The following is a 21,730-nucleotide window of genomic DNA, read 5'->3' on the forward strand; positions in this document are numbered from 1 at the left end:
GCCAGGCCGCTCCGGGTGGGTGCCGAGGCTGTACGCGGCAGGCATGGAGGGCGGCACCGCGGCACGACGCCCGCTCGGCTGCTGCTTTTCCTCCCCGGCAGCTCTGCCTCCCTGCCCGGCTCTGCTCCCTCCCGGCTTGGCGACAGCCATAGTTAGGATTGTGCGACCGGGGCAGAGAACGCAGCCTTTCCCCGCGCCGGTGTGACGCGGCGGATGTCACCCCGAGCGCGGCGCCGTGAGTCAGGCAGCAGGGTGGACCCTCCGCGAGTGCCGGGCGCTCGCCCACCCGCGCCGGGGTGCCGGGGAAGGCGAAGGCGGCTGCGGTTTGCAGGGCTGGGTGGGGACAGAAAAACCCCAAGCGAGGGCTTTGCACGCAACCGAACAATAATCCCATTATCAGGGCCCACGCCGTCAAACCAAACACGGCACCGAACACCACCCGGGCTTGCAAGATGCGCACCCAGGGGAGATGGCAGCACCTGAGTCATCGCTTCTGAAGGGATGGATTTCACCTCCCTCCCCTCCCCTTAGGAAAGAAACAATTCAAACCTTCAGACAAAATGACTTCTATTCTTCGTACGCGGGCTTTGTTGTACTTGGCACGGAGGCTGCAATTAAAGCCGAGACGCTCGCTCTCGTGCGCACGCATGCAGGCTCCCGGCTCCGAGCGCGAGAGCCAAAGTTCGGCTGCTCTTCCCGGAGCCCCGAGCCCATCGCGCTGGCCCTGCCCGGGCCGCCTTGCCTCGCTTCATCCGCAGCGCGGCCCCCAGCCTCGGGAACAAGCCTGGTTCTGCGGGACTGGAGGGAAGGAGAGAGGTGATGGCTCAGGGTGCCCTTTTCCTAGGGTAGATGTTACGGGGTCGTTGAGTTTCTAGAGGAGATTTGATGCCAGTCTCTCTTTTCAGGTACCTCTAACTGGGTGTATTTGGTATCGCGTGGCCAACCGCCCTCAAAAACAACGTCCTCGTGTCCGTGCGGGGTGGCTGGGACTGTAGCTCTTGGATGGTCCCCTGGTTGCCTTTCTCCTGGTTGCCTTACTTAAAAAACCCCTTCATTTCAGGTGAAGGATAGAAAGGTGGCAGCTGCGGGAAGGTTCCTCTCTGCCGCCTCAGAGGGATGTTCTCCTCACCGTTTCTGACGTGTTGGGTGAGGTGGGGAAGGTCGAGACGAGGGTGAAATGCCATCGGTCCAGGAATGGCTCCGCTGTGAATTCCTCCGTCTGGAGAGTTGTTCCACATGGGAAAAGAGGGAAAACCACTCCCTGTGGGATCTGTGTACTGCACAGCTCCCATCTTGGCGCCTCTTTTCTTGTTTTAAGGCTTTTACAGCGCGGAGGGCAGTCGTCTGTGCAGGAACAGGGAGAAAATATTCTTAGTGTGGTTGAGATTTCTGGGACGTGTTTCTGTGCCTTACAATCCTACGAGGGAATCCTTCAGAGAAGGAAATGAAGCCTAGAGGTTTATTTTACTATAATCTTACAAAACGCTGATGATAACTGAAAAGCCTTTGTGTCCAGAGCTGGTTTGCATGGGGGAATAGTTTAAATCTCTCTCGCTGTTGCCTTCTCGTGTTCTTACAGGAACAACGAAGGCGTTGCAGACCCGCCACGCGCTCGTCTCGTACGATCCTTCTGCCGCGCCTGGAGCAGAAAACAAAACCACGGCCTGGATCTGCTTTCCTTCTACTGCAAAATAATTTCCCTGCCATAAAATTACCAGCGAGAGCCAAGGGAAGATTAGGTCATACGGAGAAACGCTGGTTGGGAAACAATGGAGGGAGGCGCTGGTAACGGCCGGGGTGCGGAACTCCCCACTGTCCCGGGCTTCCCCCAAGGACCCCCACCTCTGCCAGGACCCCCACCTCTGCCAGGACCCCCACCTCTACCGGGACGTCCACTTCCTTTGGGATCCCCACCTCCTCTGGGACCTCCACCTCTGCCAGGACCCCCACCTCAACCGGGACCCCCACCTCCACCAGCCCCGAGCCCCAGCACCGCTCCCCCGGCTCTGCGCAGGATGGACAGACAGTGTCAGCACTCCCAACCCTTTTTATTTCCCTTTCTTTCCCATTTTAACTGTCCTTCTCAATCCAGGTAAAACACCAGTGAGGGCTGGAGCATCCCAGTTCTCCCAGCATGACATTTCAGTCTGGGCTGGCAGTGGGAGCCAGAGCCCGAAGCAGCATCTCACACGTTTCGTTTTCCCCCTTCTTTCCCAGGCCACGATTTCTCCCGGAGCTGCTCTGCCTCCATCCCGATGGACCGCGGCCGTACAAGCTCTCCAGAGTCTGGAGGTTCCTTTCCCGGACCCTGGAGTCAGCAGCCTGTCCCTGGAGGTCAGAGACCCCCTGGGAATTCAGGGGAAAATAGCTTAAAACTTGTCTTGGTGCAGGTTTCACAAAAACCCTCCCGTTCTGGGCGGTGGCTGCCTCCACCCTGCAGAAAAAACCTTTCGGAGATGGGGGAAACAAATCCAGACAAGGGGGCCCCGGGGCCTCCCAGGTCATTAAACAAATTAAGCTGCTGAGATCAAGGAGGCCCAGGTGACGGGGTGTGAAAGCCCCCAGGCCCTCGGTAATTGCTGCAAAGGCAGCAGTGGTGGGTGGAAAGGAGACAAAGAGATTTTGGGGGGATTTTTTCCTCCCATCCTGTTCCCCCTGTGCAGCTCCAGCCCCGTTTGGTTTCACGGGGCACGGGGGCTCGGCCACGGGCTGGGACGCCTGACGTGATGCTCTGGTCCAGCGAGGTGCTGTCCTGTCTCGGGGCTGGGATGGGGCAGAGGGAGAGACCCCAGCCCTCCCCAGTGGGCTTCACGTCTTTAAATGGCTCCAAACCCCGGCTCCTTGCTCTTGATGTTCCCCAGGCTCAGAAGAGTTTTCATTTTTTTTTTTCCCCCCTTGTGCAAATCTTTTCTCTTCTGCTTTGAGCAAAGGTGAGCAGCGTCCACCTCTGTGCCAAAACACCGGTGTGGCGTTTCTAAACTTCTCATAGCTCCAGAAAGAAACAGAGGAGGTGCTGCCTGGCCTCTCCTTTCAGCCAAGGAAAGACGCCGAATTCACACCCAGGGACCCCAGCCCCAGCTTCCCCAGGTGCTCGGTGCTGGCCAGGCGTTTATTTCTCAAGGACATCAGCCTTTCAGGTCCATTTAATTATTATTTGATCGGCGCTTCTCAAATCAAGAAATCTGAGAACACCAGCGGCAAACACCACCTTGCGCTGCAAAGCTGCGTGCTGGGAGGGGACGATGCCCCTTCTGGAGCCAAAGGCTGGGTGTTCATCACAATCATTTCACGCAGCCAGGACCAGCTCCGTGGGGCTGAAGGACCCCATCTGCAGAGGTTTGGGATGCTGGCAGCGCAGCAGGGTCTCTGCAGGGTCTCGGGCTGCCGGTAATGCAGCGTGGAAAATGCTGGTGGGACCCAAGAAGAGGTCTGAGGTTCCTCCTCCGGTGGGGGTGGCTTCTCTCTCTTTTTTTTTTTTTCCCTCCCCCTCTCCGTGAAGCTATCCGAAACAAGTGCTGTTTTATTGCAGATAATTTCCCAGCTGCACAAAGGCTGCCTTGTACCGCTGAGCTCCAGATGTTTAACATCTCGCAAAAAAAAAAAAAAACAAAACCAAACCCCTAATCATAAGGTACCTGTTTCACTGGCGCACCAGCTGACCTGGACGGGGAGAGAGCTGCCTTCCTGCCTTCGCCTTCCCTTCGCCGGCACATCCCAGCCCTCGAGAGGGCAGATAATAAATACCTGGGGCATGGCAGGTGACTGGGAGCCAGGGTTTGCGCCGCGCTCGTTTGGGCGCAGGGGCTGCGGAGCCCAAGACGGACTCGGCAGGAGCGGCTGCTGGTTTTCACTAAATCCTTTTGCAGGGGCTCTCTGCAGTGGCTCAGCCTCCGACAGCTCTGTTTGGGGGTGCCTGCGGGCAGGGCCGTGGGTAGGAATGCCTGCTTCCCGCCTGCGGCCCCTGCGCGTGGGAGATGGGCATCTCCGGGATGAGCGATGGGAGCAAGGGGCTCCTGGAAGGGTTCCTACCGGGGGTTTTGGTGGCCCTGGGGACAGCGGTCTGCAGGTCTGGGTTGTTCCCAGCAGCCTGGGGTGTCCGGCTGCTCCGCGCGGTGAGGGCACGGCTCTGTGCCAAGGTTCTGCCCTCGCAGCGCCGGAGCTGGGCTCACCCAGGACAAGGTGGTCCCAGGCCCCTGCTCGCAGCTCGGGACGGATCCCGCGAAGTCCTGGGGGCTGCCGTCCTGCTGGAGAGCGGGTGCCTGGCTCCTGCTCCATCCCCACCCCATTCCTTCGGCTGCAATCCCTTAATTGTTTCAAAAAGGCACATGAGAAAAGGCAGGGAGATAATTACAGCCCCTTGCTCCCCCCTTATCTCCGGGGAGAGCGTGTTGGGCAAACAGAACACAGAGAATTAATTCTGGTGGCGGCCGAGGCTGTGCGGACCGGGCTCTGAATGGCAGGCAGGGCTGATTTACTGCCCTCGTTCGCAGCTATAGTCAGCGTTTTACTGCAACCATAATTATTGTTCTCCGTCAGGATCTGGCGGAGACGTCAGGCCGGCACCAGCCGTTCCCCGCTGGCGCGGGCCGAGGGCTGGGCGGGCAGGGGTGTCCCCCGCGCATCCCACCGTGCCGGGGGAGAGCAGACGACGCTGCCCGGCGTCCCCACGGTGTTTGGGGACACGCTGGCTCTCAGCGGGCAGTGACCCCCACCCTCGCCTCCCCATGGGATGGGGAGATGTGCCGCCTTCCTCCCCAAAATCCGTGACTAGAGGATCAGAGAAATGAAGGTGGAAGGTGCAGTTGTAGGTCCCCTGGGGACCTGGGGAAGAATTTTTGCTCTGGGGAAAAATTTTCTGTGTTACGGTGGAGGGAGCAGGTGAAGGTGGTGGTGACGGCCAGGGGAGCATCTGACAGACCCTTTGGCTGGACAAGGCAGCCGGTCCTTGAGATGCAGGGCGAGAAGAAGCCGTCGCTCTGCGGCGCGGGAGGTGGGAGGCCAAGCGCGGGCGTGGGCTGGCGAGGCTGGAGGAGAGGTGCCCATCCCTCTCGCCTGCCAGGAGGGAGCCTTCGCCGCGGGACGGCGGAGCGGCCCACCAGCTCTCCTGGCAGCTGAGAGGCCTGGGGAGCGGACTGATCCCCTGGAAAGCGCTCCCCAGCCAAAGCTGCCCCTCATTCTCATGCAAAACGGGCAGGGGGGAGGGCATGAAGCCCTCGGTTGGGGAGCAGAGCCCGGGACTTCGCCACAGTGAAGTAATCCTCCCCCAGCACCCCGAGCATATAAAGCACCGCGGAGCACAAGTGCCTCTCTGTCCCGTCTCTTTCTTCTCCCTCCCTTTAATAATCTTACTCTTTTGTCCCCAGACGTTTACCCTCCGTGTCATTGTCCCCTCCTGCTCCCATCGCTGGCTGCCCATTGCAGCCGGACCCTCCGCCGTGGAGCTGCCCACCGTGCCACCTGTTTTTTCCACTTTATTTTCCAGGACACCTGATGTATTTATTTTCTTTTAATTTTTTTTTTTTTTCCCCTCTGGTTTAGGGTCTATTAAGTTTTCTCCTCCTTCCCCTGCCCTGGGAGACCCGGTTAATGAGTAACCATAGCGTGCTTGGAGGCAGCTGTCTCAGACAAACTGACGGAGACTTTTTTGGAGCTGCATAAGGGAACGTTTGTTCTGCAGCTTCTCAATGGATCCTTGTGCAGGAGGCAAGAAGTGTGGGGAGAGAAAGAAAGAGACACTAAATCACCGGGCTCCTTGAAAATCGCGCTGCGTGTGTGTGTGTTTTCATTCCTTTTTGTAATAGATGTTAGATGAGTCACCTTTTCAAGTTTAAATAATGGATTTATTTTCCCAGCGGAGCACACAATGTACTTTAAACCGTGTTTGGGCTTTAAAAGTTCCTTTTTAAGGAACTTAGGTATACACCACGCAGCCTACAGAGACACTGGGGTGCGGTGAGCGTCACGGGAGCGTGGATTTGCTGTGTGCCAGCCCCAGCGCAGATTTTGCTCTTACTGTTCATCACTTTACCTGTTCTCTTCCTCTGCTTCTGTTACATGGAGAGGTTTGGGGGTTTCGTCGGGTACTTGCCGTCGGGGTCAAAGGCTGGTTTGCCTTCCCCAGGATGCCGGGCTGTCTCCCCAGAGGGGACGGGGGGCGCGCGTGCCGTGGAGGAGGGCAGACCGGGCAGATCCCCCGCCTGACCTTGGCGATGGCGCTGACACCTCTCTTCCCCGCTTTGCTTTTGTCACTACACAAACAGGTGACGCAAGTGCCTCTTCTCATATTTGCACGGTTATTTTTTCTTTCCTAGCGTGCCGGGAAGCTGGTGGAGGGTGGGTGGGGTGTTGTGAGCAGGGAGAAAGTGGCAGGAGCAGGGTACCAAGTTGCTCCCGGTTGTCTTGAAATGTCTCTCCCTCTCTCCATGGCTCCATGGGTTCCTGTCAACCGTAGAGCGTCTCCTTCCCTCACAGCTCCCCGCGGCCTCTCGGCTGCTTTCGGGGACAGCTTCGCTCCAGCTCCATCCAAGGAAATTTCCCACCGCGCCCGCAGCCGGAGCGTGCGGAGCCGTGCCCGTCCTTCCCAGGGCCTGGCCGGCGTGCGCCTGTGGTCCAGGCTGCGATCCAGCACCGGGGAGAAAACTGAAAACACGTAACCGCACTTTTCCTCCTCTTTTACAAAACCTCAGGGTTGTGTGGTTTTGGTTGTTTTTTTTTTTTTTTGAACCTTGGGATCGGTTCAAGTTTTGGGTAAAGATTCGGGTTGTTTGTGTTTTACCTGAAACGCAGCTCCCCGTTCCCCGGAGCAAGAGCTCTTTATTGGCTCTTGCAGACACTTGGCACTGTCAGCGCATGAAATAAAAAGCTTTTTGTTCCCATATTTCAATATATTTATATATATTTAACTGGTTTGGGGAGGGTATTTGAAGGTCAGAGGACTTTCAGAGGTTACGGTGCTGGCCGGGCCCTGGGAACAGCTCTCCTGTGGGAACTCCTTCCCAGCTCACCCTTGCTGAATCTCTTTCTCTTTCATTTTCCCAGTGCCGGTGCCCATCACTAAATGCATTTTTTTTTTTTTAATGTTAAAATCATCAGCAAAGTCCATGGTGAGCTTCAGAGATGTGCCATTCACAAACCGGCGTGGTAAAAGTAACCCGGCCTTGGGCTGTGAACCCGACCGCGCTACCCGGAAGGTGTGTGCACCAACAGAACTTTTACGGGAACAGGCAGATTTTGGGGCTCCACCCGCCCAGGAGAGGCTGGTGCAGGTTCGGGCAGCCGGCTCCAGTCGCCGCGTGGTGCTTTCCCTCTTTGTCTAGAGGAGGCACCAACCCAGGTTTCTTTTTTTTCTCCCTGCCAAATACTGACCATCGGCAACTCAGCATCCTGAGGATATTTGCAGCTGGAGCGGGATCGGTGCCCGTCTGTCTTCCTGGCACTATTTCGGCCCCGTACGGCGGCGTAGCCGCGCTGCAGAGACCCTCACCCCAAAGCCAGCCCCGGAGCAAGGTGTAGAGCTTGCCTTTCCAGCAAAACCCTCTTCCCTTTCCGTTTTCCCTTGCACTGAGGATTTCCTCCACTTAAATCTTTCACAAAATGACTCCGAGGCAGCGGAGCCAGCGGATGCAGGCAGTTTTACCCTTGGACCAAGCCGCTCGCCAAGGAGAGCCCCGAGTCCCCGCCCTGGCGGGATAAGGGATGCTTTCAGCCGATCTGTCGGGAAACCACTGATTTTTCGCCGCTTGGAAACACGTGGTTGGCATTCTTGCGTCCGCGGGCTCTGGTGTAATTATCCTTATTACCTGAGCCACATGCGCTTTGCCTCGCCTTATGGGCAGTTCTGCTCGCCCACCCTGCCCGCACCACCCACCGCCATCGCGCAAGCCCACGGGCCGCTCTCCTCGTTAAAACCTGGTGCTTTCTTCCTCCGGCCCAGCTCTCCCCTCCCCGTCCCAGCAGCGGCTGAGGAATGTGAGACAGGAATGCCGTCCTCTCGCAAGGAGCCGGGGAAGCGGGGAGGGACGGCTATCACTTCAAAACAACGTCTTTGTGTTTCCAGCCAGCTGTAGTCACGCAAGGCCGTGCCGGCGTGTGCGCGGCCACCCTCCCCGCTTCACCTCGCCTGGCACCAACACGGCAGAGTTTGGCACCTTCCAAAACCTGTTACCATCACGTCATGTTCTTGCAAAACCAGGGCTGGGAGCATCCCATAAATCAACGCTGTGAATGAGTAGCTCACCTTGCCGTTTCAGTTCCGTCCTCGGGGGCTGGCTGGGGGTCTCTGCGCGGAGCAGAGGTACCGCACCAGCGCCCATGCGCCTTGCACGGCCCTTCAGACCGGTCGGACGTTCCTGGCAGAGCCCGCGGAGCCGTGGCAGAGCCTCGCAGCGCTGCCGGTCACTTCGGGTGACGATGTCTAACAGCGCGGCGTCCTGTGGGCATGTGGCTCTGAAGGCCGCTAGAAAAGGGAGCAAAGCTTCTTAATTAAGTGATAAAAATGGTAATTTGCCTTCCAAAGTCCCAGGCCACCCAGCTCTGTGCTTCCAGCCTGTGCCCAGCCCATGGGAGCCCTTTGGAAACCCAGCTCGGAGACCCTTCCCGTTGGCTCCAGCAAGCTGTGGGTCTCGTCTGACCCGGGAGCATCGCAAGGCCAAGTGCTCCCACCCCACCCAGCACCACGGGTCTCTGGTGCCAAGCAGCTGGCCCCATTCTGCATCCCTGTGTCCGTCTGTCCATCTGCAACCCGCTCCCGGGTTCACGGTCTGAGGCGCTTTCGGGGTGAGCTCCCGGCTGAGGCAGGTGAGGGACAGCGTGCCCGAACCTCGGCACGTCCAGCGCCTCCCTCCCTGCTGCAAACACCAAATTAGCCTCTGCCATTTTCGGCGCTGGTGCAATTATTTCCCATGCTCGTTAGCCGCCTCTGAGGTGTCCCACCTGGTGCCCGGGGCAGGCTGCCTGCCGTGTTCCTCGTGCCGGTTCAAGCCCGGCCGCATTTGGGAAGGTGCAAAATCTTACGGGTGAAGAATTCCTAAAAGCAAAAGGAAGCCGGAGCCAGCCAGCTGGAGGAAAATCGGCTCCATCATTTTCCTGACCGGCGAGAGAAGGGAAAAAAAGGGAGCAGCCAAGTTTCTGCGCTGGAATAAAAGCAGCGGAGCTCTGGGAGGCTGGAATCAGGACTTTCCTGCCGCTTCCCAACAGCGAGGCACCGTCAGGCAGCCGGCTCTGCACCCTCTCAGGCCCTGAAGCTGCAGGGGCTTGCGGAGGCGCAGCGCTGGGCGGGCACACACAGCCCCCGTGGGCCCACCAACCCCACGGGCATCGCCTCGCCAGCTGAGGGATGGGCACAGGACGGGGCGGCCGAGGGGGGACAGGCGGCCGAGGGGGGACAGGCGACAGAGCCCCGCGTCGGCGCCTTTTCCCAGCTCTGCTCTTCGCTCTGGTGCTCGCCAAACAGGTTTTAATTTCCAGAGCGTGGGTATGAAAAAGCAACACAACCCCCTCCTCCACAGCGCTAAAACTTTATTTTTTTTTCTTTTTAATAGACCATAAACGATGACCTTTTACCTCCTTAAGAAAGCAGCCAGCACAAGTACAACAATGTGATTTGTGCAGCATTTCAGTTGCGGTTTCTTCAAGAAATTCATCTGGTCTCGAAGCAATTAAGGGAAGGGAAGCATTTCCACTCCAGCTTTGGGCCCTGAAAACCTGCCAGGAGGGTTTTTTTCCCTTCCCCTTCCCTCTCCCCCTTTCTCCCCCAGCCTCCCGTGCTCACTTGTCCTGGAAAAATTCTGCGGTTTCACTTCGGCGGCTCTCCCGAGCGCGTGAGGGTAAATCCTGACCCGGCGCAGGTGGGAGGACGCCGGATCCGGGTCCCTGCCCCTGTGTGGCCGACGGGGTGGGACGTGACCCACGCGGAGCTGAGCCCGCTGGCGAGCTGGGCGAGGGGCGTGCGGGCTCATCGCCCCTGGCCAGCACCTTCTGCACCCTCCGCCCTCTCCCCTGCCCAAAATGCAGTGTTGCTCTGGCAGAGGGGCTGTGTCCGGAGAGAGCGGCGGGTGCAGTGGCGTTGGCCGTGGCGGTGGCCCTGCTGTGGCCGCTTGCCTTCTGGCTCATGTCCCCTTTAGGGCATTTCCCTGTACGAAGTCCCGGACTGAGCCGAGCGCGTGGGGTTTGCGGGGCAGCAGGGAACTGTACGGGACACGGCCCCGTCCCGCGAGGACGCGCGGGTGACTTTGCTTGCTTGCAAGAATGGGCCTTAAATTAGCCCCTAAATCAGCAGCACGGTTAATTGCTCATTCATTCCACAGATGGGTTAATAATTAAGTTAAATTAATAATTGGGACAATAATTAAACTAAACAATAACCAATACACGGGACAATTGGAGTAATCGGGCTTCGTGCTCAGTATTTGGTGGGGTTACTCATTTACCCAGCAGGTTATGGGATGGATTCCCGGCCGGTTTCCACCGGGCCGGCTGTGCGGGGATGTGACTCCCGGAGTCCCGAGAACCGCGGGGCTTTTCCAAGCCGAACCCCCCACCCTTGGCTTTTCCCCACACCCCACCTCGGGATGGGGACCTCGGGGAGCAGCGGGGTCCAGGCGAGGAGCAAACCCCTGCCAGCGCCCCGAGGCCTCCCCCACCGCCCCAGGACCGGCCCCTCCCCGCGGCCCGGGGCCGGCCGGCCGGAGGGAGGATCGGAGGGAGGGGGGCGGCTCCCGGCCGGGGAGGGGGAGGAACTACAAGTCCCGTGAAGCCGCGCCGCCCGCCCGCCGGAGCGGGGCTATATAAGGGGGGAAATGGCCTGCTTGCTGTAGTTGGAGCATCTTCGGTTGTTGTGGTGTTGTCCTCTCTCCGGTCACCTGCGAGCCCTGGGGCCGGTTCCTGCACCGGGAGACCTTCCCGGCGGCGGGGAGGTGGGAGCGGGGTCTAACTCGGAGGGGGATGTGGATATGGAGGAGGATGAGGAGGATGCTGGACCCGGCGCCGGGGGGCTCGGAGCCCCGGGAGTGTTTCGGGGAGCGGTCCCCACCGGAGGTAGGTACCGGGGGGAAGGGGGTGGGGGAATCGGCCCCCCAGCCGCTGCTGGTCGCGTTACTCCGTGTAGCCCCCGAGGTGGGGGGTCGGTGCGTCTCAGGGGCCCCGGAGCGGGGGGAGCTGAGCCCCGCAGAGTCCCCCCAGTGCCCCCCCCCCCGCCCCATGTCGGTTCCCTCCCCGCACCGTTCGCCTTTGTGTCTCGCTGGCTCCCCCCCGGCGGGTGAGGGGCTCTGGCCCGGGGATGCTCCTCGTCCGGGGGTCGCGGTCCGGTCCCGGCTAGCGGAGAGAGGGAAGTGTTCTTCTTCTGTCTAAGAAAAATCGTCTGGGTTTTATTTTTTCTTGAGTATTTTTTTTTTTTTTTGGCGGGGTGCGGCACACTTTTCCCCTTCTCCTGTGGGAAACCGGTGTAGGAAAGGCTGGCAAGGGCTGCGTGTGCCCTGGGTGAGGTGATAGGCAAGGTGCAGCCCCTCTGCAGCCCCTTCCCCTGCTCCCTTGGGGGACCCGGGGTCTCCCTGGCTCTCGGTGCTGTCTGGAGTGAGCCCGGCGGTGAGGAACACTCGATGGGGGTCGGTGATGCGAGGTATCTGTGACACACAAGAGCACTTTTGTGCGAATTCTGGAAAAATATGAATGACTCCCTTATTTTGCTTGCTGCAACAAAAAGACCACACCAGTCTAGACCTGCAACCAATAACACACATGAAAATGAGCGCTGTCTGCTCCCAGGGACCCGGCGCGTGTGGGAGAACAGCGGCGTGCGAGCCCGCCGCTCCGTACGGAGGGCGAGGGATGCTTGTTTGGGGAAAGGATGTTTGAGGTTACTTTGATATAAACAAGAGAAGCTTTTATTGCCCGGACATTGTTGGTGTTGCTCTTTGGCTTGGAATGTGTTTCCTCTGAAGGGTTTGGAGGCTGGAGGAATGGCTCGGCTCTCTTGCTAATTGAGACATCTTTTTATAATCACGGTCACAGCTGGTGGGATGGGAGCGGGGGGAGAGGGCTGGTGTGTGGTGACTCAGGCCTCAGGAAGGAGCTGCGTCCCAGTCTGCCTGGCACAGGGAAGGGGAGATTCCAGTCGGGAGGCTGGAGCAGTGTATGTGAGGATGCTTTCCTTCTCCACCGTCAGCCAGGTGATGTTTTCAGGACCATTTAGCTTTCTCATTGCCCTGTAAAATTAGGAGTGGGTGGAAAAATCTTCCCAGGTGTCCCCAGTTTGTTTGTCTCAGTCCTCCCCACAGGTGTGGGATACAACATGTGTGGTGAGTTTGAATCTCCTGACAGGGAGACATAGTGGGGCAGAAGGGTGCCGTGATGTTTTTGTGCTCTCCTTTTTCAAAGCCTCTGCTGCAGAAAGAGCCAGAACTGCTTGGATTTGCTCTTTTTAGAAAGCTGCTGTTTTCCATGCGCAGGTGTCTCGGACAAAAGCCAGTCTGAGACCTGGCACCCCTCAAGCTTGATGTGCTGGTGACAGCCTTTTTTGGGGTGCTGCTGAATGGTGGTGGGGTTGCTCGCTGTGGGAATGTGCAGCGCTCTGATGGAAGAGCGTGCGTGACTCCGGCATGAAGGCGCTTTGCAGCACAGCGTATGTGAGGAGAAACACAATCCACTTCTTGCCCTGGCAGGAGGAAACAAGCTCTCTCTCCCGGCCAGGAGTGTTCTCTTCGTGGTCTCTCCTGGGCTGTGCTGTGGGCTGGTGTCTGTTTGCACGGCAGAATCCCGCTGTGGAGCGTGGGGAAGCCTGGAGATGCTGGCTTCCATGGGCAGCAGTCGTGGGTGGGTTTCTCTGTGGGGCTCAGGTGCTGCGCTCTGGCAGATTCAGTTATGGTGGCCGGAGATGCTGGTGCTGCAGCCACTTCTGCCCAGGAGTGCGTGTCCCTGCCCAGCCGCCTCTGCTGAGGCAATAAATCAGGGCCAGCGGAGTCCAGGATGTGTCCTCCTGCCTGCCACAGGGCCGGAATGCAACCCCAATGGTCTCCACCCCAAATCTATAGGACTCTGTCAGGACCCAGTTCAGAAGCGCTGAAGCGGGGCCGCTCCTGGGCAGCTTCTCCTGGAAAAGGCTGTGCTGGAGCAGTAACCTGGACTGGAAGAGGGGTGCCCTACAACAGACTGGGAGAACTGATGGTCACACTGCCACTTGCAGTGGACATCACGAACCCTTTGAGGACCAGCTAGAAATTAAACTGATATTCTGAGGGTTTCAGTAGCCTCTCAGCTGGACAGAGGTGCCATCTCCTCTACACTTGCTGGGCTTGGTATGTTACAGGGCGCAGAGCAGAGAGGAATTCAGGGATGCTGGGACCAGAACAGAATGCTTCTGCCTGCAGCAAAGCTCAGCTGTGAAATCTGGAAGCTCTGGGCTCCAACCTGCCTCTTCCAAGGCCTGGCTTTTGGTGTGCATTCTCCTTGTGCTTGGTTTTGAATACGTGATATAGTAGCATCACTTCTCCTTGGTGATGGGTATTTTTGAGTAGCAACTGGCTCAGATCTAGACTGTTTTGGACTCAAGCTCTTCTATCTGAGGGTTCTTCTGTGTAAGAAATGATCAGAGCGCCTTAAATTTTAGGAGATCAGATGTCTTGGGCCACACCCGCTCCCCTCGCTCTGGCTCTGGGAGCCCTGGACAATGGGGGGATAATGCGAGGAGCACAATGCGGCTTGCTGGGGGGTTTTTGTTTGTTTGAACTTTGAACAGAAAAGCGAAGCGACAAAAGAGAGGGCAAGAAAAGCGCAGTGTTTCGCCGGTTACCAAGGCCGGCCAGAAAGTTATAACCGCATGACAAAGGGCGGCCTTGTTCCGAATGGCTTATTTCATCAGAAAGATGTATTTAAAACAGAAATGAAGGGGCGAATGCTAGCATAAAGTCCTCCATGTTAGTATAAACACTGCATGAAAACACTTTTATTACCGCCTATAACTCCCTAATAAATACCATTCCTTTTTGATGAAAGCTCTTAACGCGGGATTAGGGTTTAGTGCGTCGCCTTATTAGTCCCCGGAGACAGAGCCCGTGTTCAGCGTGGCTTCGTGTCCTGCTCTGGTTTCAGAGCTTCAAGGCTTCCCTCTTTCTTATTTTTGGGTTTTTTTCCTCCCTGTGGCAGCGTCTGAATTGCAGGCAGCGCTTTCCTGGACCAGCACCTAAGAGGAAAACCGGAATGGATGTGGTTTGGGAGGTTGTTCTCGCTGCTGGTCCGCCTGTGTTCGTCCTTTCCCCGCACGGAGCTGACGAGGTGTGAAGACCTCGGCCCCGGGGTTGTGCTGTACCCGTACCCTAGGAAGGGAACGTTTTTCCTACAATTGGCTGGTGTGCTCTGCCAAGCCACAGATGTTTTTTGAGGGCTAAAACCAAAGCCTTTAAATAAATGTGTTTGATCCCTGGGTGGTTGTGCAGCTTTCCTGCAAAAAAAAAAAATAAAGCCCAAGAATAGGTTTCATATCAGGAGCAAATTTTATCTAGCCAGGCTCTTAAAGCTTCTTCCTCTGGGTTTTTATTGCCTTTTTTCTCTGGGAGGGGATCAGAGCTGTCTTCTGCCTGGTACAGCTGCAGCAAAGCCTGTCGCGGTCCTGTGAAGGAGGAAACTAACAGCAATGGTTCTGCTCTGAGTAAAGCTCAGCCTAAGGCAACCCTCCTGAGCAGCATGACTTGGTCGCAAGGGCCAGAAGGTTTGTGCACAGTGTTGTGTGGGAACTTTGGACTGGCTTGGAAGCTCTGATGGGACTGTCGGATGTGTCCTGTGCTGGGTCAGACGGAGGCAGGATGCTATGGACCTCAGGGTCACACCTCTCCAGTCTGGGGTGGATGGGGCCTTCACTGCTGTCACCAAGTTCTCTTCAGCTCCTGCTGGTGGTCTTCAACCTGCACTGTCAGGCTGGCATGTTTGAGGAGTGGCTTCTGAATTTTGGAAGTTTTTTCCTAAGTTGGTATGGTAAAACACATTTCTGGTGCATAGGCTTGTGCCAGAAAGGTGCGGAGAAGGTCTCTTTAGGATTTGGAGGTTGAATGATCATGGTGTTTCTCTGTCAGGGCCATTCTCCTCCACAGATAAGCTCAGTGCTCCGACGGGCCCCTGTCCAGGCCAGGAACCTGCTGCCAGCAACTGGGACCTGGGGTGCCAGTGACACCAAGAGGCAGTCGGACCCAGCTGGATGGCTGAGTGCCTATCGCTGTTGCAGTGAACTTGGAAGTAAACTCTGGGAATTAAAGCTGCCGGGAGCTTCTCTACACTTCCAAGACTATGGAGAAGAGGTCCTGGGGAGGGGTTGTGTGTGGGCTCTAGCAGTTTTCTTCATGTCCAGCTAGAGCCCTGCTGTGTACCTCATTTTTGCACATGTGGTTCCAGCATCTCCTCGGGAGGCTGGAGGTGAGGGAGCCTGGTGGGGTGATGTCCTGGTGAGACCCTTACACACCTCTGGGGTGATGTGATGAGGAGGGCTCAGTTCAGGGGTGGGGAAATAGCAGCAGCTGGGCTGTGGCTGCTGCTGTGTGAGATGCCAGAACTGCTGCATCCCCGAGAGCGGATAGCAGTCGCTCGGAGAGCAGTGGGTGGCTGTTGGTGCTGAGCTGGAGCTCACCAGCCAGGCTGCTGTGGCCTTGGCTGAGGGTGAGACTGAGGGTGCCTGCAGGAAACTCTCCATCACAGTTTGGAGCTCACTGGCAGGTCTCTCTCTGTCTGTGTGAGCAGGCTGCGTGTCTCTCTACGTGGGCTCACGTCTCTGAGGGGATCACTGGGGGATGGAAGCATCCTGGTCCATCAGTGGACGGCAGTCAAACACCTTTCCTGGGCAATTCCCATCTCTGCAGCAGGCTCCAGGCAGCGGAGTGGCCAGTCCTGGGTGGGAGAGGGTGGCTCAGGTAACTGGTACCTGTCTTGTGAGCAGGAGGTGTCCTCCTCCCTCCCCAGCATCTGGGCAGCTCCTGCGGCAAAGGGAACCTGGCTGGTGGCTGTTGTCCCACCTCTTGCGTGTGTCCGGGCGGTATGTGTCAAACCCCCCAGCCGAGGGCTCGGGAGGGGGATGGGGGGAGCGTCCCAGCCCAGCAGACTGGTTGGGAAATAATGATCCCCTTTTTTACAGCTTCTCCAATTGTTCCTGAAAATCCTTTTTAAAAGGAGGAAAGTTCCTTCCTTCCTTTCAGCTCCCGGTATCTTTAAGAATTCACTCTATTGTGAGCCCAGGACAGAGACCCCTCTATGAGGGCTGCATAGGCGCTCTTCGGAGGCCCCCTCCCCGCGCCCCCTCCCACCCCATCCCAACAAGCCCCCATTCTCCTCTGAAGAGGGTCCCTCTGTCTAACGCCAAGTAACTCTTAAGGGTAGCATTTATCCTCGGGCACTCAGCTCACAAAGAGTGCTAGAGTGTCAAATAAACTCACTCCAGCCTGCAAAGAGAAGAGGAAGAAAATACAAAACCCCCTTTATTTCCACCCCTGCGGGGAAACAAATACGGACTTTGTGCTGGAGAGCAGCAGCGCCCTAACGAAGCGGGGCAGTGCGCGTACCAATGTATCTCTAATAAAACTGTGTGTGCGTGCACACGTGATGGTGTGCGCGCGGAGCTGCCAGGCGAGCAATAAATCAAAACCCCTCCAGGCAAGTGCTGGCCATCCTGCGTGCCCGCTGCGTTCGAGGCAGAGCCAACAACTGTGACCGCTCATCGGTGGTTCCTGCGGGTTTGCTTTCGGAGAGGGACGCGGGGAGGAAGAGGCTGGTTCTGTCCTGGGCGCTCTGCTGAGGTTGTCACCAAAGGGAAGGGACGGCGTGGGGGTCTGTGCTCGGCCACATCTTCAGCAGACTGGCCGGACCTTTGGGAGGGCTCAGTGTGGCTGGGCTCTGCTGCAGATGCTGATTTCATCGGGAAGCTCTTGCCAGAGGAGGATTCAGCCCCTTGCCATGGGAGGTCACCGTGCCGCACACCCTTGCTGCTGTTGGTGTGGATCATCGCATTTTTGTGAGCTTTGTGGCTGCGTTTGCTGTGTTTGTCACCGCTGCTGCGTGGGGGAGACGTGCTGCACTGCAAAGAAAAAATTGTCTCTTGTCTGTGGATGGATTTAAACTGTAGCCCTGTGTGTCAGAAACCAGCGTGACCAGTACTGACCAAACAACTGGGACAGTAACGTCCAAGCGAGGAATTGGCCAGTGCTGCCAGCTCCCCGGGACGTGTCCACCAGCATGGCCAGCACCTCCGCTGAGCTGTGGCAGAAAAAAACCTGCTTTGTGATCCTTCATCTCTGCACAGTCCTGGCTTCTTACCGCTGAGTTTGGGAATGTTTCACAGCTGGGGCTCCACAGGTGGGATGTGACAGCGGACCTGGAGAAGGAGGTGCTGCTCTGGCTGTGCCGTAGTGGCCAAGGGTCACTGCTGTTCCCTCGTTCCTGGCGCTTGTTTCTCTACAGGATTTGGTAGCTTGTGGTTGCTGAAAGGAGGGGATGCAGTCAGCAACAATCCTGTCTGACTGTCCTCGTATCTAGGATGGAGGAGACGAGTCTGACCATGCACAGGGCTTGGGACTTCTCACCTCCCACCAAGGCGCTGCTCCTGAGCCAAGAGGATTTGTCTCCAGATGGTTTCTCTCTGGAGTGAGAAGCTCTCATGGACTGGTGTGGGTTTTGGATGCTCCCTTCTGTCTGGAGCTGGGAATGCCACGGCCAGAAGGCTGCAGGCACCTGCTTACCTCAGAATCTGGTGGATTACTTCTTCTGGCATTATCCTGCTAGTGCTGTGGTTTTTTTACTGATCTGGTGGAACTGGCTTCGTTACACAAAGTCTCCCAGTTGACAGAAGTGAAAAAGCAGCGGTTACAGCCCGGTGCTGCAGTCCCCTCTTCCTGGGCTGCTCGGAGCATCGCGGCTCTGGAGGAGGAGGCAGTCCATGCACGCGTGTAGGACAAATCCTGCTGGTCTTGGGTGAGTCGAGAATATGTACTTTTCTTCCTTTTTTTTTTTTTAAAAACAAAAACAACCCAAAAAACCCAACAACCTTCCTGCGAGACTGGCTTCTTAGAAAATGGTATTTTACCTGCTTGAGGGAAAAATGCCCCCCCTGCTGCTCCAGGGGGAACAGGAGAGGAGATAGGCTTGTTTCTGAAAGCTGAAGTGGCTTCCCCCCCACGATTTAATCAAAGCACTAACTTTTTAGCACCACGTGAGCCTGAAATCCCTAATAAGAGTTTCTTCCTGGAGTTATATTGCCGAGTAATGGACAAAGGAGTTAAAGGGAGGCAGCCCCCAGGCAGGTTCATGGCTTTCTTGCCGTGGTGAGGGGGAACCCTGCTGGCTTTCCATGCTTTAAGACGTACGGAAGCGATCGGTGGTGGCTGCGGGGCGAGCCTGTTGCTTGTTAGGCTGGGTGGGAACAATGTGTGGCTTGTCTCGGGGGTATGGGTGCAGGGGACGAGCCGAAAGGCTCCCTGCGGAGGGGTGTGTGGTAAAAGCCTCCTTGCAATGGGAAATCCACTTTCCTGGGGAAGACGGGGGACTGCTAGAAAATTATTTTGGATTTTGAGGGGACTTGTGTCAGTGTTGGGGTGTGATGCTGGGGGATGTGCCTAAGGGGCTTTGCAGGAGCAGCCATGGGTGTGTGAGGGTGCATGGCCTGGGAGAAGGAGGATTAAACGTGGGGGTTTGTGCTTGGGTGGGGAATGAGCTGGTGGGTCCTGTGCTGGCGAAGGTGGGGTTTGCCCTCACCAGCCCTCTGCTGTCCTGGCTGGAGGTAAACACGACAGCCCTGCCTTGGCTTGCCTCTGGGACTGCTCTGCTGGAGACTCCTGGCTTTCGTGGTCCTCGTGTTTTGGTGATGGTCCCTGTCAAGCCCCGTTCCCTGTGCAGGTTCTGAGCCTGCAGCTGCTGGGGCCCTTTGCTCTGGGCTGGGCTGGGTCCAGCTTGGTTTTGGGGCACGGAGCAGAACTGATTCTTTTGCTTGGGAAGGTGCTGCCGGTCACCCTGCCCAGACAGATTTCTCACGTGTGGTTTTTTAATGAATTTTCCTCTGGGGGAACAAGGCTGAGAAATGTGGTGAATAAAGGGAAAACTGCTGCTGGGAGAGATTTGGCTTTTTTTTTTTATTTTTAATAGTACATTTTTGGTTCTGGTTAGAGCTCATCAGCCCTTGTTTGGTGATCGATCAGTCCAAGAAGCCTGATACAGGCTGGCAGGAATGCGAGGTCTTTGCTAGCATCTGTTTGGGAGCAGGGTGGCTGTGGACATGTTCTGCAGCAGCTGATCAGGGGACTGGGCCAGTATGGTTTGAGGGAAACTGGAAAGAGCTGGGAAGCTGCCGTTCTTCCCCTTTACTGGATGCAGATCTGGGAGGATGTGGTGTGCACCCTCCCCAGGGAGCTCTGCCAGCAGGGATGGAGGTGGCAAATGCCATTCTGAAGGGCCAAGTGGCTGAGGCTCACGTGATTTCTGTCCTTCCGTGCTGCAGACTTGCAGCATCTGAACAGAGCTGGGATGCTCTCACTTCCCTCCCTTCTCGGTGTCTGTTATAGCTTGATCTCTTGGGACTGTAGTTTTCCGTTGAGGATCTGAACGTACCAAGCACTTTGCAACGTGAGTCTCTTGGCTTCCTGTCCTCTGCGCCGCAGCGGGGAGGGATGAGTTCATGCATGTCCTCTTGCCGGTAGCACAGCAGCTTCTGGAGCGCTGGGTCGAAGCGAGTCAGAGGGATTCCCCCTGTGAATGACGCCGCGCAGCTCAGGCCCGCTTGGCAGCTTCTCTAAGGAGCCAGGATGGCACTTGGAGTTTGTTTTTGTTTTTTTGATGTTCTACCCGTAGCTGTTTTCTGAGGGATGCTCTCTGCGTGGGCGCATGGCTTATTGCCCTGAGCCTGGCGTGCTCTGCTGGGGGTGGTGCTCGGCTGGCTGAGATGGTCCCGTCCTGGCCTGTCAGGGGCTCTTTCTCACTTTTAACTGCCCGGGGGGAGCGATTCCCCTGGAAAACCACGGAGCAGGGGATGTCCCCTGCCAGAGGTCCTGGTGTACAGTGTCCAGTACAACCGGACCGAGGGACGCTCCGGGGAATCCCAGTGCTGCTGGGTGGCCGGTGAAGCTTCGGACCCGGACAAAACCACCTGCGATTCGCCAAAAAAAGAATAAATAATAATAAAAAAAAAACCTTTAAGGACTCATCAACCCTGCTCAACCCCTCGGCCCGGCACCTCGGGGAGCGCTCCCGGGTGCGCGCTGACACCTACCGGTCGCGGCGGGTGGGGAGCGCGGGGCGGGGCCGGCAGGGGGCGGGCGAGGGCCGGCAGCGCGGGGGGCGGCGAGGGGGCAGCGCTGTCCCGGGCCTGGAAAAAGCCAAATTTTGCCCCACGCATTCCTGGGGAACGGCCCCAAATGCTGCCCCCTCCCCACCCCGCGAGTGGGGGCCCCCTCGCAGCCGCGGTTCCCTGGTCCGGACTGCGGGGGTCAGGCAGGGGATCCCCACCTGCTGCAGACTGGGAGGATGGGGAAGGAGGTGCTGCTTGCTGGTGGGGGTACCGCTCTGAGGGGTTCCTAGCCGGTTTAGGATGAAAAGCCATTTTTAGACGTTTCAGAGGGTGGGAGAGGAGAGGAGGTGGCTGCAGGGAGCACGCTGCGCTTGCAAACTGTGCGTGTGACCAATGTGAGGGAGCAGCAGAACAGATTTGTTGTGTTTTTCAGCCGATTTCCAAGGTGAATCTCTGCTCAGAAGGAAACAACTGAGACTGGGAGAAAGTATGACCAGTGTGCTCTTGTTCCTGATGCTCAATGGGTGCTTTGACTGATGGGTGGGAGAAGTTCTCCCCTTCCTCTTCATCTCTCCTCACAGCTCTGAGCGCTGGCCTGGTTCAGCTACCCAACGGTTGCTTGCTTTCCCAAAAGCCAGCAAGCGGAGAGCTGTTTGGATTGGAAGGGACCTTTAAGGTCATCTAATCCAACCCCCCCTGCAAGGAGCAGGGACATCTCCAACCAATTCAGGTTGCTGGTCAGAAGGAGCCTGAACTCTTAGGTTGTTCTCAAAAGCAGGAGGCAGTCGGGGAGGTGGGGGATTACTAGGAGAGGAAAAATCAACACAAACCTGCGGCTCCTGTGCCTGTGCTCATCCCCACATGCTGGAAAAAAAGCTGGGGGGGGGGGGGGGGGAAAACTTGGAGCTAAAAAAGCTCAGGGAAAAAAGTGCGGAGAAGGCTGTGGAGTGACCGGCTTCCCTGGAGAGCAGAAGCTGAACAGGGCAGGGCTGCTCCATCCAGACAATTAAGTGGGTTATAGGGGGGGAAAATAATTAAACCGGTGTTTGCTATGGAAAAATTGGAGGGAGGAATGATGGTCACTTCTGGGCGTACCGGGAGGCGGAGGCTCCGGATGAGGCGGGTGCTGCTCGGAGCCCCGGCTCCGCGGCCGCTGGATGGCAGCGGTGCTCCGCGACATCCCCGGCCCGCATCGCTCCGCGCCGGCTCCCCGCATCCCTCCCCGACCCAGCACCCCGTGGCGTCCCCTCTTGCATCCACCTGGCCTGCATCCATCCCTCGGCATCCCCCAGGCACCCCCTCTGTGCTTGACTTCACTGGTGGCTTTTGTTGCCTGCCCCTTCCCCCCCTCACTCCCCCCATATACTGGCCTGCATGGGAGAGGGATCCGACCCCCGTGGATGGGAGTGGGTGCTGCTGCTGTGGGGCTTCAGTGCGGGCTGGACCGTGCGAAGCAGGCGGTGAGGTATCCGCTTCCCTTCCCGCTCC

The 21,730-nt window shown here is 57.4% G+C and overlaps 1 long non-coding RNA gene across 1 annotated transcript in view; it reads left to right on the forward strand.

The window, feature by feature from the left end:
• The first annotated feature begins 10,842 nt into the window (after positions 1 to 10,842).
• Positions 10,843 to 21,730, forward strand: part of LOC147598449 (uncharacterized) — a 50,867-nt gene continuing 39,979 nt past the window's right edge. The window contains exon 1 of the long non-coding RNA XR_015260554.1: positions 10,843 to 11,034. This is a non-coding gene — a long non-coding RNA (uncharacterized LOC147598449). The remainder of the gene's footprint in view (positions 11,035 to 21,730) is intronic.

The sequence above is a fragment of the Chlamydotis macqueenii genome, chromosome 18, assembly GCF_036417535.1.
Source record: "Chlamydotis macqueenii isolate bChlMac1 chromosome 18, bChlMac1.mat, whole genome shotgun sequence".
NCBI classification, from domain to species: Eukaryota; Metazoa; Chordata; class Aves; order Otidiformes; family Otididae; genus Chlamydotis; species Chlamydotis macqueenii.